The sequence below is a fragment of the Oxyura jamaicensis genome, chromosome 8 (assembly GCF_011077185.1).
Source record: "Oxyura jamaicensis isolate SHBP4307 breed ruddy duck chromosome 8, BPBGC_Ojam_1.0, whole genome shotgun sequence".
NCBI classification, from domain to species: domain Eukaryota; kingdom Metazoa; phylum Chordata; class Aves; order Anseriformes; family Anatidae; genus Oxyura; species Oxyura jamaicensis.
Window position 1 is genome coordinate 9857330 of NC_048900.1, and position 15716 is coordinate 9873045.

At 42.8% G+C, this 15716-nt stretch overlaps 1 long non-coding RNA gene across 15 annotated transcripts in view; it reads right to left on the reverse strand.

Annotated features, from left to right (window-relative positions):
• LOC118170927 overlaps positions 1-15603 on the reverse strand; it is a 31519-nt gene extending 15916 nt beyond the window's left edge. For 11 of the 15 annotated variants that reach the window (XR_004752933.1, XR_004752938.1, XR_004752932.1 and 8 more), the window contains exons 1-4: positions 13680-15603; positions 8668-8798; positions 6958-7120; positions 5666-5779 (exon numbers count right to left, since the gene is read on the reverse strand). This is a non-coding gene — a long non-coding RNA (uncharacterized LOC118170927). Of the gene's footprint in view, positions 1-2067; positions 2204-5665; positions 5797-6121; positions 6315-6957; positions 7121-8667; positions 8799-13679 lie in introns of those variants that run through there. The other 4 variants (XR_004752929.1, XR_004752927.1, XR_004752926.1 and 1 more) reach the window with 4 other exon arrangements.
• Positions 15604-15716: the final 113 nt, after the last annotated feature.

Below are 15716 nucleotides of genomic sequence, written 5' to 3' on the forward strand. Positions count from 1 at the left end.
CTGAAGCCTACTGTGGTTTTGCAGTGCTTCGCCCCTATCCCAAACCAAACTTCCCTATAAGGTGTTGTCAGGCTGATCCTGGGAGGTTCTCAGCCCACGTAGCCCCCAGCACTATGCAGGAGCAATTAGCCTGAGTGTTTGGGTGGACCTGGAATTGTCACCTAACTACAGCAGCCACCTCACTATCAGGCTGCCCCTGGTCACTTGGATCATATTCTGATGATGTGTGAACACGGAGGTGGCCAAAAATAAATAATATAAGACGCCGCACTCCCCTGAGCGTTGAGGTTCTCATGCCAAGAAATATTCTCTCTTCTTGCTGCCTCTTTTTGTGGTGGTTTCCTGAGACTGAAAACGTTCCTCCACTGCAGAAGATGCGAAAAAATTCCTGCTGACCTCAGCATTGAGTTTCATCTTTTTGAAGCTTTGTTGCGCCTCTAAGATAATTTATGAGGTGTCAGGATTTTCCGACCACAAATGTCTTGGACGAAAACCGTTTTTACACTACAGATGCCATGAAAGAGAAGCAATTTCAGTCTGTTTTTTCTACAGCACTGTCTGTGTCCACAATGAAGCATGGGTTCAGAGCTCCCGGAGATTATTTGTGTAAGAGCTGTCCGGGCCAGCGCTCCACTGAGACTCAGGCTGGGTCTGATTCCCCACCTTTGCCTCATTGCCCTGATCTTCTCTGTTGGGAGGGGAACTCCCATTTCCTGGTGCTGTGCCACGAAAACACGAGCTTGCCAAGTTATTCTCTGTATGTGTGTATGTGCGCGTGTGTGTTCAACAAGCCAGAAGTACCAGAAGTAAAAAGATCCATTAACAAACCACATTTTGCAACATCCATAAGGATCCCCAGATTTCTCGTCTGTGGATTTCTCTTCCCCATGCTTTAGATTTTCGAGGGGAAAAAGAAACCAACAACAAAAAAAAAACAAGAACCCAGCTTAGCCGTTTCTAATCCAGTATGCACCTCAGTCTCCATGAAAGTGTTCTTGGGACGAGAGCAGTATTTCCCTTGGCTGGGATGCCCAGCCTCCTGGCTCCTCTGGAGCTGCAGAGCTGTAGACATTCCGCTGAGTAGTTTGCAACCCTGCCTGCCAGGAAAACCCAATGTCTCCATGGAGAAATCTCAGCGGAGGAGTTTGATACTCAATCAGGGATGGAAAAGAAGGGAGTTTATGCCTCCTTGAGACCAATCCCTTCCCTAAAAATAATTTTAAAAGCAAGAGGAAAAAAAGAAAAAGCAAAGCGGCCGTGTTCTTACAAGCATGGGCCCAGACAGCCCGGCAGTTTTGGTGGATGGTGTTTTGCCTTGTGTCAGGACTGGCCCAAGTCACAGAGGCTTGGTCCAAGTGGCTGTTTAGGTCAGCAGGAGTCTGTTTAGGTCAGCGGGAGTCTATCAACTTTGGATCAGACCTGATGTTTGGATCCAGAGCTGAACTTCCAAAAGTCTGGGCACGCTTGTATCTTCTGGTAAGGGGGGCTTGGTTTGGCCCAGCTTTGAGATAGGAACCAGCTGCAAGTGCCGGCCTCCAAACATGTTCTAGGAAAGAGGTTATAAAAGAGCCCCTTCTTGCTCAACACATTTATTCCCCGTGGGCCAGATTCCGACATCTTCATTAACACGGAGTAGAACCTTGCTCCAAGAGCAGTTGCATTGATTTGAATGGGGCTATTCAGGGAGTCAGCAAGTACCTAATGTCAGCAAAGGTAGCACCATCTAAGGTCACATCTGTTTGCTTCATTGACACAAATTATTTTCTCTCCTTCCTGCTATTAGCACATACGGCTACAGAAAAAGCACATTGGGTTCCCTTCTTCCTGGCACCTCTTCAGCAAAATGCTGGTTGCAGACTCTTCCTTACTGGTAAAGAGGTAAGAAGCAAAAAGAGCAGGAGCTCAGTTTGTAGCTCCGACAGCTAAAAAATCCTTCTGTGATAAAAGGAAGCAAGGAAGCTGTGGTAAGGTCAGAGTTCATTCCTGAGCATTGCTGCAATCTCTTTTTGTCTGCTTTCCCTCCCAGACTGAAAAATAGTGCCCACATGTGAAAGCACTACTGCCTACCTTGACCTTTTTGTAGCCATGTCTTCCTAAAGGTCATCCTCCTTTGAGCCATCATCACACTTAGTCACTGAAATATTGAATCTTCACTGTTCTGGACCACGTTGACAGAACCAGTAAGGGACCACTCCTGTGGCTGCTGATAGGGGTAACAGGACTTCTAACACAGTGCCTGTGATGGGCAGGATGTGTCATACCCACAAATTTCCTATCCTGCACACTGACCTGTGAGAGATCTCCAAGAACTAGCTTTGAACCTTGACTATTAGCTGAAAGAACCTGAATTTAGACAATCAGGAGTACCTGATTCACATGACTTGAAAGTTGTGCTCCTAATTCACATTCACACAACCCCCAACACCTGCATGTTTAATTTTCTTCCTTCCAGGACATTGACCAGCTCTCAGCCCTACCTGTCATAGGAAAGACTAATTGCAAAAAGGCAAAGCAAAACAAAATGCATTCCCTTTAGATTCTCACAACATTTTCTCCGTGGCTGCATCAGAATAAGCTCCCTGTCACATAACTAAGGTTTGTCAGAGGTAGATTTTCTTTTCCTTCTCTTTTACCCAGGAAGATAAGGGAAGATAACTGTGAGATTTAGATTAATCATCAAAAATATTTGCCAAACACTTCCCAATAAAAAAGGATGTTTAGCCAGAATGTCTGTAAGGACAGGCCAGTGTTAGTCTCTTTCCAGTTTTGAAGAATGCTGAATGTGTAGCTCCCCCAGGATAGGTGATTGCAGAATAAATACACATGATTTTGCTAGTGCCAACAATGATCTGGGACATGACAGTTGCGTGCAATGCTGCAGTAAGCCATTTTCTCCTTACTGAAAAGGAGGGAAAAGTCTCCCCACTTATGACATTGTTGGCTTTCCCCACCACTTCCAGCGGTTAGCATGACTTTTAACTCATTTTGCATAAAACCCCTTCTTTTCTCCCATTCTTTCTTGGACTCAGTTCTGTAAGGTATTGTCAGATATTACTAACAGGTACCCAAGAGTCTGCTGCTTTTCCAGCAAGCCCTTCAGGATTTTATGTGGGTAGCAAATTCGCTATTTCCCTGGTCTCTCACAGAAGTGTAATGAGAATAAGTGATAGGCTGTTGTGTCAAGAAAGACCTTCTGGGCGAGGTTAGGAAGAGGATAACCTCAGCTCTTCTCAGTTACTCTAAATGGTCAGATGAGCAGAAAACAGTTGCCAAGTACAGGGTCTGAAAGGGAACAGCTGAGTTCTGGAGAACTGCTGGCAGTAAAAATGGATTTATAGGTCATTTATATGGTGGGAGGGAACATAGTGGCAAGACATGGACGTTGGTGCAATTGTTTGTTTGTATACATTTCATGTGCAGGAATTATTTTTATAGGAGCAAAATATCCTCAGGAGATGGTTCCTGCTTGAGACTTGAGATCTGTCCCCTCTTAAGAGGATGCAGAGAGACAGGATTCTGGTGTTAAGACCTGGCCTGATGCTCCCACAGCCCAAAGGCTCTGCAACTCAAGTTCCACATGGGGCTGGAGACTAATATATGTAAACACAGGCAGTGCTGAAGCACTTTTTTGGACATAGAGAGCAGGTTAAGCTGTTTTGTAAGATACAGCTAATGAAAGACCATTGTTGCCCTGAGGAAAGAGGAGGGGAATTGCATTATTTATGCATTACAAATGCAGGCGTTAAGGCATAAACAAAGCAACTTGCACAAAAACAGACAAAGAAGGTTGCAGCAGTCAGCAGTTTCAACCCAGGTTGCCTCTGTCCCAAACTAGCACTTTAATCATCTTCCTTCTCTGTAAGAGAGAAATGAGTATCAGGGAACGGAGTGAGCCTCTGCATTTTTCTAGCCCAAGACAGAACTGTGTCCATTGTTGGGACTAGCCCCCTAGGAGGAATTATTTCTATTCAATTTGTGTGTGTCACAGCCAGATAATGCACTGGGTGGTATTTCCCTCTCTTCCCCCAATCTTTCTCTTTTATGACCACATGACTTCACCCCCTCGTGTGAGTGACAGTACCCATTAGACTAGACTCTGATGCAAAACAGCTGTGTGGAGAGAAGGGGAGGAAGGGAGTGGGGAACAGCAATTTAGAAAACAATTAAGAACATCAATTCCAATTCATTTGCTTGGCCAGGATAAGTAATTTCTAAGAGGTAACTTGATCTGCAGCAGACCGAGATTAAAGGCGAACTCCATTATCTCTAGTTTACAGTCTGGAGGAATTTGTTTTAACTGGTTACCAAGGAGGCTTCATAAAAAAAAAAAAAAAAAAAAAAAAAAAAAAAAAGAAAAGAACCTTTGCCTAAAAATGTCCAAAAAATCATCCTGATTTCTTCTTTTAAAGGGCACACATGAATTTATTAACTCTCTGAGAATGTGGTTCCATTGTGTTGCAGGAGGAATAGCTCAGTTCTTGAAAACAGAATCACTGCCCACGAGAGCTTAGAGATGTATTTTCCCAAAGTTAATTATGCCTGTTTTAAACTAGTGTTAAGATTTTGGTGTAAAGATGGACTAGAAAAATGAGACACTGGGTTCAGAAGCAGACTCAGCATTCTCTGGAGGAGGCAGTGGTGTCTGGAGGAAAATACAATGCATTGAGCACCAGGCAGTCCTCAGTCGTCTTCTGGCTCGGACACTGCCTTGCTGTCTGGCTGTGAAAAGCAATTCCCCTCTCGGCTTTAAGGCTGCTGAGTGAAACAGTGGTAATGTACTTGGACACCTCTCAGAGGTGCTGTGAGACTCCATGAGTAAATACCCTAACGTCACTTTGAATGCTGAGAGTCTAAAGCCAGGCAATCCATAGCAAGGGGCTGTGACCCAGCAGACACCGAGCTTCTTCCTTTACTCATGCTAATGCATGGAATGACACCAAAAACGAGTATGTGAGTGGGACAGTCACTGATTTTCTACCGTGGAAGCCTCACGCTTTAGGACTTCCACCTTCCTCAGCTATCAGCACTTTACTTTGCCACAACCCTGTGTCCCAGTCTTTGCCTCAGCTTCTGCAGGCCTTGACTCCTCACCCTTGTTTTGCAAAATACAGTGTTGTCAAGTAGTAGGAGATGCCCTGCCGCTCCAGACTGTAAAAATGCTGCTCAGAACATTTATCACTCAGAAGGTCCAAGTACCTGTCCTGGACATTTCTCCTGGGAACCCAGAAACAGCAGCCCACATGCGTACAGGGACACAGAGGCCACGTGTGTCTCTGGATCTGATGTGAGGAGCTCAAGGGTGGGGTAAAAGCAGACATGGAAAAAAACATCCGTGAGCTGGCTCAGAATTCAGCGTTGGCCTTGGATCTGCATTTCTCTGGCTGGACCCAGACTTCTACCTCTCCTGCGGAACTTTGTTTGTCTTAGGGACAAACTGCATTGCTGCCATCATGAGTCGGCCAGCCTGTGCTTTATACAGCTGCGTCCCTGTTCGCTAGCTAAGACTCCAGGGTGATGTAATTGCCTCAGTGGAAATAGGAGCTGGAGAATGTGATGTGACGAATTTCCCTGGACCACCAAATAAATTAAAAAGTAGGCTCCCGGCCCAGAAAGGTTACCCTCCCAAATAAACATGTCCCAGCCTCCCTTCCTCACACACACTTACCTTCTTCCACACCAGGAAGCTGAGCTCCTCACAGGCTCCATTACAGATCCAGAATGAACAGGTTCTTCCAGCCAGTCAGCATCTCCCGTTCAGTAATTGCTTTAGTATGGGCATCTGAATACAAGACAGAACTGTATATACTAGAAATACTCTCTTTGCATAAACTTCTCAGTAGACTTACTTTTGTCTTGTTGCCAGGAAATGTATTTGGGGCCTCTTGCTAACTCCACATTTCTTTGATTAGAGGGGCATAGGCAGTTTGTTCCGATAGTTACAGGGGAAACAGCAGCCAGAGGAACTGAGAAACTGGAAAACCCTTTATAAGCACAACAGCTCTGCAACTGCATGAGACCATCTTGCTCCGCCACCTTTTGTGACAGCCACACTTTCATAGGTTGGAAAGAAAGAAAGGGGGAGAAAAACCCATCTTTCAAACATGCTTTTTCACAAATTTACAGCCTGAGACCATTGAAACAACACAATGCTCCAGGGTGAAAATTGGGCCAGTCCATAACCAACAGCAACAAGTGGTTGTAGGAGTCAGCACAGTCAAACCTGGTTGGTCGGGTGGGGCAGGAATTTAAGAAAGCAACAATATGGTCAGCCAAATTGGAGCGTGGCCAGGAAACAAGAGTTAACACCTCTCCTCTGCCAAGGAACACCACTTGGCCTGTAACAACAGTGAATGGCCAGGGCCCTGGCTTCACAATCTGCCCCAAAAAACTGCAAGGTGGGACATGCAGACTCTGTGCCCAGTTCTGGTCAGGATTATTTTATGGCATGGGGCAAAGCACTTTGCTTCTCTCAGCCCCATCTCGTCTGTGTGCACACCTCTCTGGGTTTCCACCTCCCTCCTGAGACTCAGTAACAGTTTGTGAAATGCCTCATTCTCCTAAGAGGCAAGGTGATCCAGAGAGTGCAAAGTACTTTATTTTTGTCCTGGAGAAGCCAGCCTCCTTCAAAGCTTCACTCATTAAGACAGCAGCCGTTGTAACTCAAGCCCCTTTGATGGAAGGAGTAAGTGGGGAAATTGCCAAAGGGAGGATTAGCTGATGGATGTCTTGAGCTGCAGGGGTGTCTCATATGGATTTGTGCTGGATTTTCACCTCAGCTGTCCTGGCTGGAACTTCTGTCCTCCCGTACTGAGACACTCTCCTTGCAGACCCTGCTCTGCCTCAGCAGCAGTGAGGCCCTGGCTGAGGACTGCTTGTTCTGTCATTCCCAGCTCCCTTGTGAACAGAAAGCAAATGGCATGCCAAAGAAAACCAATAGCCAGCCTGTGAAAAACATACCTGTCGTACTTGTAGGGAAGTGGCTGCTTTGACCAAAAATATGATTGATTCAGGTGTGGTTCCCAACTTGGCTACTCAGTGATACAGTGCTCTAGGCCACTGCTTCCCCTTCTACAGTGGGTGTTGCCATGTGCTCCTTTCTGTACTGCAAATCCTTTGAGACCTAGGAATGAAAGTGCTGTAAACTGGCCTGTGCTTTTAGGCCTAATTTTGTGTAAAGGCATTTCCAAGACACACTCCCAACACATATTCCCAGACTATGTGATAGGCAGCAAGTTTCTTGCTATCTCCCATTCAAAAGGACTAGCACAGTCCACGTTTTTCTCCTGTTACATTGTGTCCTTACTTCTCTGTCTAGATCTTTGAATTCTGCCACTGTGAATCCATGGATTGAAGGTAACAGGAACGGCATCATAGAATTTGTGTGCACTCATTGTTATGGGACAGTGAGGAAGGATGCAATCTGCAAAGCCAGGTTAGACCCACTTCTACATCCTCTAGTTATGTGAGAACTTTGATTTTGAAAGAACAACTTTCTAACCTTTGACGATTCAGTTAAGCCTTGACAGGTGTAAACTACAAATGCAAGATTGTAATTTCCTAAAATGTCATTATCTGAAAGTCATTTTGGGGGCACTGAAGTTGAAAATACTCCAACCTGTCAAGTCTCCTGCTTTCTATGCCAAACATCTCTCTACTCACCAGCCACCATCTTAGCAACTCACACATGCCCAACATAAGGTCACAATTTCTTTCTAGCTCCTGTTGCCAGGTGCTACATGCTGCACTGTCTGCTTGTCTGACATGATGCTGGAAGGGAGTGAGGTACTCTGTGACATTCTCTGCCTGTTGCCAGCTGCCCTAGAGCTTCTTCGTCGCAGGATTATAAACCCATCCTTGGGTGAGTGTCCATTAGTCTGCCACATGACCCAGTGGAGTGGGCTATGTGTGATACTGCTTGTAATGTTACTGTGAAGAGGTTCCCTTGGGTTGTTTTCAGCAGAAATTTGAGTTGTTTGTTTTCCAGAAGAGAATCAGTTACAAAAATAACACCAAGCAGAAAGGCTTTTTGAGAGCGAGGGTTGTGTTTACCATGCTCATTTCAGGGACGGTTATTTGGGAGGAGAGAGGAAGTAGTTAAATCCTTGTTTACCAAGCTGGAAACCAAAACTCCCTCAGTTTACATAAATAAGAGAGAAAATGGCTTAATGGTATGAGCACATGGCTGCGACTAAGGAGAGTTGGGTTCTGTTCTCTGCTCTAATGCATAAAACTCTTAAGGTCCCCCTCCCCTCAACGTGAGATTTGGCTTGTTAACATTATTTTGTGTGTGCCAAATCAGTAGTCAGCAGAGGCAGGAACTTCCTAATGGCAGATTTGTCCACCAGCATCAGATGGTGCCTTGCAGAGGTACTGGCCTTGCTTCCTTGATTACTAGGCAGCTGTAAGAATCAGTTGAACTGAACAGCTGAAGTAAAATGAGATGCATGTGACTCTGTTTTCTGGGATTCCCATATACACAATGAAGCTAACTAGTCCTTCGCTATCGACTGTGGTAGAAAGAACTAATGTACTGCTTATTATAAAATGCTCTGATGCTGACATGCTGGAGGCCATATAATCCTGGCTATAAAGAGATCTGCATGCCTGAGAAGGCAACCAAGGAAAGGAGTCCACTGATTCCTAAATCTTTTTGTTCAGTATGTGTACCTGTCTTGGATGTTGCACGGCTGGTTCAGATCACAGCAATGATGTGCTCAGACACCTTTTGTGAGATGGTATTTCTCTCCTTTGTGTAGGGAATGAAGTCTGCTGAGGGACACAGGACAAAACTGCCTGCACTGAAAGAGTCCAGAAGAAGAGAGAATTAATTACTAATCTCAATTACATTAGGGAAAAGGTAGGATGTAGTCTGCCCACTGCAATCATAATCACTGCATGCTGCAAAGTGAAGGTGATATCAGACATCAGTTTGGGGACCTGAAAGATAGAGAACAGGAAGACAGGGACTGAATCCTACCTGAGCAGTGAAAAAAAACGTAGTGGAGGGTAAGAAAGTGCTCACTTGCTCAGGGCCCCTCCGCCTTGGTATCCGGAGAGGTAGGGAGGATATATAGCCTAACCCAGGGCAGAGAGCAAGTCTGACAGCAGAGTGGCTATGCAGACACCATCCAAAAAAGAGCCTCTCCAATGGCCTATGCCTGTGTTTTGCCTTTGGTAACAAATCAGGGCTGCCTCTCACCAAACCAAGGCAGCCTTAAAATGGTTCCTCTGGGAACATTAACGTTTTACTGAATCACTTAGTCTCCCTTGATGACTGCTGCTTCAGAGTCTCAGTTGCTGAATCCCAGTGGGGATTTTGTTGATGGGGGTTTATTGACTTCTTGTTACCTTGAAGTTGCTGCAATGGCAAGAGTCACAGGTAACTCCTGGAGTCTGTTTATTTTATGGGTTGCATTTTTAAGAGTTTGGCAATGGTAACCTGATTTTAGGAGAAGCCACTTTTTTATTTAGCTATGCACACACATACTGATCCATAAATAAAACTAGTGTGTTATCTGGATGGGATGATTTCAGACAACCTTCACTTTGGTTCTCAGTAGAAGCTTGTAAGATTATACTTCAGGGGCTGCAGATCTAAGTTGTGCATCTGTGGGAGAAAGCAGACTTGAATGTACTGACGACTGGTCTCACAGTGGAGTGCATGGATTTACACTTGAGCTGGAATTCATCTGACGTCACTTAAACATCTGAGTGACTTGTCTGAACCTAAGACAGCCCTGTAGGCTCCTTCTGAAGTTGAAAATATGGGATTACCATTGCAGGAGCGAAGAAGCTTTCTGGGAGGAGCTGATCTCTCCCCAGTGACTCTAACAGGAAGTCTTGACAATTAGCTTAATTTCAGAAAACTCTCTTTTAGATGTCCCAGATGAGGTGAGATACATCTCACCCTCGGTGTAATACTGGGCATCCAGATTACACAGCGGTTGTTGTCCCACTGCAGTTGATGACCCATTAAAAGCTGACAAGCCACATATATTTCAAGGACCACAGGTCACCTTGGCTGATAAAAGCTCTGTATTCATGTATGAATATGCATGTGTGAACCTGTTATCTGTGTGTGTACACACACATAGGTATCTTCCAAACAAGGATTTTAAAGCTAGATCTGTGCTTTTTGACCTTCTAGTGTTAATAGTGCTGTATGTTTGTTTTTCTGTTATTGGAGGAGTGTGGGAGGATTCCCACGCTGCAGTATTGCCCCAGAAGCAGTGGCAGTGGGAATTGAAGCTGCTCCCGGCAGCGTCAGGCTCCCTGTATGCAGAGAAAACTGTTCAGAAAGTGCTGGGTACCATTTTCCAGAGGCTTGGCACCATGTGTGCCATGTGTGTCATTTGGGAATCTCTGCTACAGATCTGGAAGAAGCGACCTCTGCATCAGGACTGTACATTCGCAGAGCATTGTCAGAGCTGAGGGAGAGGGGAAAAATCAGGCATAACATATGTACAAATCAGTTCGAGTCATTGTAAAACTTAGTTTTGTGTAAAGTTTATGTTCCCACAAGCCAAATCTTCAGACTTACAGGAACCCAGAGACACCAATAGGTGCCTGTTAAGTGCGCTTGTACGACTTCTTCAAATGTCTCTGAAAACCTTAGTCTCAGGAGCCTGAAAATACCAGAACAAGCTAAAATGCCTGCAAATTCAACATTTTTGGAAGAGACAGACAGGAAAGAGATACTTCCCACCAATTTTCTGTCTTTATTTTTGCTGCAGTCATACCCCAGGTTGTTCTACTAAAGCTCTGAAATGAACAGAAGCTGTGCATGTTCATGAGCACAATGTTCAGCCTAAGCCCTCTCTTTGCAGGACATATCAGGTTGGCCTAATAAGCCCGCTAACCACAACCACATTGTTTCAATCTGCTCCAAGAGCAAGCAGAATGAGTTTATGTCTGCCTGCAAAACACTCTGTAGATCCTGTAGTGGCCTGATTTGTGGAGGTGTTAATCACTCACAGCTCCCACTTAGATAAAGCTGTAATGCGGCCCAGATCACCCTTCTGTGCCTCAGTTTCCTCATCCAGAGCACAATGATAACACGTGCTTCAAGGTCTAGGGATGTGTATTGTCGTACAAATATTGTTATTTATGGTGACGATGAGAACGTGAGCTTTGTTCGGTAGGAAGGTCTGGGAGTGCCTACTTGACATCAATTGAAAGAGATGGGTATTAACCTGCATGTTTGAAATACAGTCTGTTGTTACTGCTCTCAGATAAACAGAATTACCTCCTCTTAAAATCAAAGGTAATCTGTTTTACTTCAATGAGATGTGGTGATGTCCACAGAGAACAAATCACTTTTGGCAAGTGGAGGAGGGATTTTCTTGGCAAGTTAGAAGAAGCATCAAAGGAATAGAGGAGGAGTGGGATGCAATGCAACTGGTTTTAATCACACGTAACAGTCAAGTTCCTCTGGACAGGCCTACTGTCTGATATGCCATCGTAAACACTCTGGGGAGCCTGGATTAAGAGAATGGAAAACAAACGAGAATGGCATAGAGGTATTCAGGGCGCTCTGAGGCATAACTGACAAATCTTTTATCTATTGGTGTTATGCCAGCTGATCGTGGCAATATGATATATTCCTCCCATTAATGCTGTGCCCCGGTGCCATGACTGATTTTTAATGAGTGTTTGGATATCCAAGTCCGTGCCCTTTTCTGGTTTCAACCAGATCAGCTGCTCAGATCACACTGCACTTCTGTTTACCATTCATAATGCAGATACTAAATTGGTTATAACAAGGATGTATTTTCATTCCGACTGCACAGCCAGTGCAGAGATACTCTCTTATGTCAAGCCAGTTCAGCTCTGAGGTGGTCTGAATTGCTCTGCAGATGCCAGCTTCTTCCTCCTGCCTGTCAATGAGCCTGAAGTGGCTACTCCCTAGGCCAGGCACACTGCAAGATGCCTGAACTCATGTGATACATCTAGAGAAAAACAGCTTGGGTAAATACTACTTGACAGGACTGTTCCTCTTGAAATGACTTTCCTCTGGAAATTGTTGACTTGTTTCACTAACTTTGGGGGCAGGGAAAGTACGGATTTTATTATTCTACAGGAAACTAATGTTTTACTTCAACTATTACAATACTGTGTAATGTATTATTTAAGATATCATCTCACTTAACATGTAAGTTTAGATTAGATTATATAAACATCCAAACAAGAAAGTCAAACTAAAAATTTTGATATGATCATTTCAATATTTCTGAAACAAAATATTTTAGAACATCCATTCAGCATTATGCTTCAAAATGATGTCTCTCTCTTCCAATTAGGAATGAAAAGACATTTGTAATGTCTGAGTCGCCTTCTGAACATGAATGGCTTGAGCTTGACAGTTGCTGGAGCTGCACAGTTGGGATTGCCGTTCAGACTGCTGAATGATTGCTTCCATACATTTTGTTTGGGTTGCAGTAGCACTTAGGGGCTACTGTCAGAGCCTGAGGATCCGTTTTGCAAGGAATCTCACATTTATACATTACAGATAACACTTGGCCTTCTGTCACATGCAGAAAATAAGCATTGGACCTGATATGGGAAAAGCAGGCATTATCAAGAGCTTTGGTGGTGACATGGCAGAAGTGGGCTTTTGTGTGCTTTGGCTAAGTGACTGCTTAAGTGCTGGTTGCCTCAGAGGAACATTGACTACCCAGGACTAATTGGGTAGCTCATTAATTACCTGTCAGTGGTGAACGATGGTTTGAGCTTTCAGGATGCTGGATGTCCTGTGAAACCTGCCTCAGCTAGGGTCTTGATATTGAATTAAATTCCTGGTAATGCTGAGATTGGGAACAAGTGCTTACATGAACATCAGACAAATGGGATTCAAACTCCCACTGCAAACTGGTAAGCCAAAGACTTCTTTAAATGCATGATTTAAATAACCTGGAAGCTGAGGCAGAGCAACTGAGTTGATTATCCAGCCTTTGAACACCAAAAACAACTGATGCGTAGATGGTTTCTAAGCAATATCTTCTGTTTGAAATTAGTGATTTATTATTATTTTTACATATTATGGTAAAGACCAGAGAGGCCAGAACTTTAAAGCCAAGAATGGCCTTTACCCAAATTCATGAACTTTTGAGGGTGGCCCGCAGTGGTTAACTTGGAGTTCTTGAATTAAAATATACTTGGAAAAGGAGGAAACCAAAATATTATTGAATCTGCTGCAATCCCATGCATCTATGCCCCTGGAGAGCTTATGTTTCTTTACTCTTGAGGTTCATTATGTCACCAGAAAAGCTTTAATATTTAACTGTGGAAGCAACATAGCCATGAAACATTAATTTTCAGGAATGTGGGAACCATGAATTTTTTTTTTTTTCTACTAAATTAAGATTTTACTTGTTTCTATTCTCACATAGTTAAGGGAACCAATTTTCATGAAATGTTTATGAATATATAGTCTGGAAGTTCAAATAGGAAAGGTACAAAATATGGGAAGAACATTTTTTCCTCAAAAAATCTATTTCACTGATACTGATACCAGACATTTATATTCTACCTTTCATCCTAAACAACTTTTCATCCTGTATCCACCTTGGAACAGCATCTCTCATTACTGAACTGCACCCACTCTGGTGTGGAAATGAACAGCTGACTTATTCTGTTCAATGAGTTGTGGCAGCTGCTTAGATATTTATTAAATTGTTTACCTCCCTATTTCCACAATGCCGTTCTCTTGCCATTGTAGCAACCAACACCATTCAGATATGCATGGCACAGACACGGTTCTATTAGGTTATCCAGCAGTCTCCAAGTACTCTGCACCATGGCAGATGTCTCTGGCAGGAAATAAAAATGGTGAAGAACAAATTAATTTGTAATCCGTATCTAGATCCTTTAAATATTTGTCTGTTATTGCTAATCGGTGTTGCTAACTATAGGGCTGATGCCTCTTTCCTATAAAACAAGTGACTGGTTTTCCTTCAATTCTGCACATATTCTTATTCATCCAATCACCGCACCAGCTTTTAGCAGTTTTGGTAGAATGAAAGCATTGTAGTGGCTTAAAGGGAATTAGAAGCACTTAGTCTGGGGGACGTTTCCAGAACAAAATATTCACCTAGGGTTTTTAACATTATATGCTAAATTTATGCCCATTACCAGTTGATTAGAATGGAAAAATTAGCCAAAACATTCCAGAAGCATCTGTGTCATGGGAACCATAGGTTTCTAGGTTATATGACACGCCAGAATATTCAACAAATCACCAGGGTTGTTTTCCTTAATGCTACAATTAGTGATGGCACATTAAGAGAACAGTTACTGGATAAGATTTGACTGCAGGAAGCCCTCTGCCATAAATTGGAAATTCTCAACATATGCAACCATATTGCTAGAGAAGATGAGCTACGCAATTAAAACAAAACTGGAGATTTGTTATCAAAGGATAGCAAACAGTACTAAAATCCAGCGGAGAGGTTCCCTGATCTTGTTATCTTCAGGCTTCTATGTGAGTTAATCTAACACAGATGACAATATTTCACAAAGACAATTGTGCATACAGTCATGTGGAGGATGTTATAGAACCCCTTTCCATCAGAACATGCAGGTTTGTCTAAAGCAACTCTTTAAAAAGTCTGGTAAGTTTTGCCAGATCTACATTCCAAGTGAATAAAACAAGAAAAAAAATACTGACAGAGTCAGAAAAGTCCATTCTAATATTAGGATTCATTTCTAAAATTTTGAACATGCCATATTTCATTTACTTTTTGCTGCGTTATAATAACAAATATTTTAAATGTAAATTGCTTTAAAAGTTGAACTCAAAAAAAAACATTTGATTTTGTCCAAATGAAAAATTTTAATCAGCTTGGAAAGGTCTGCGGTTGTGTGGTTTTCCTTTACAGAGAATTTCAAAATTGTCTCATTCAGAATGAAGAAGAATTTCAAATTCCAAAAATCTTTGCAAAATGAACTCTGTCCTCCCCCAGCACTATCTGTGCCTATATGAAGGGGACGAGAAGCTGTGTAATTTCTGTGAGCCCTAAGGAGATGCTGTGTGTGTTAGTATTGTCAAATCCAGGCTTATACAGCTGCTGTTTGAATATAAATCTTACATGCTTTTGGGTTACACTAACACACTCTGCAGTTTCGTACAGTTGTTAATTAATACAATGCTGTATTAGTTCTTCTTACAGTCTTACTATTAACACTCCATGAAATCCCATTAGCTCTGCATATGGTGCAAGACTTGTTCTGAATGTGGGAAAGAAAGAAATTTACAGTGGTATGAATAATAAAGAGATGCTTTCAAGTGGTTTCCACTGCGAACATTTTGAAAAAATATTTTCCAGAAAGTGGATTGTGGGGCAATCTTTTCACAAAATTTCAATGCAAACATGCATATATGTCATCTACATTTTTCCCGGAGTGTGAAAACACTTATGTACCACTATTGTTCTATTGCAGAAACAGAAGGAAGATAGAGTAGTCATTGAAAAGGAAAGGAAAGAAAAATTACCAGGTTGTCTCATTGTCCTAACTGACTGAAAAGCAAACAAAAAATAAAAATTTGGATAGCTGATGCCAATGAACAGGTAAAACTTTCCTTACATTTTAGATGTAAGATTTCCTTTAAAAATTTCCTTTTTCTTTTAAAAATCCTGTAAGATTTTTAGATGTAGATTTCCTTACATTTTAGATATGAATATTTTAAAAGTACAGATAGTGATGACAGTCAAAAGTTG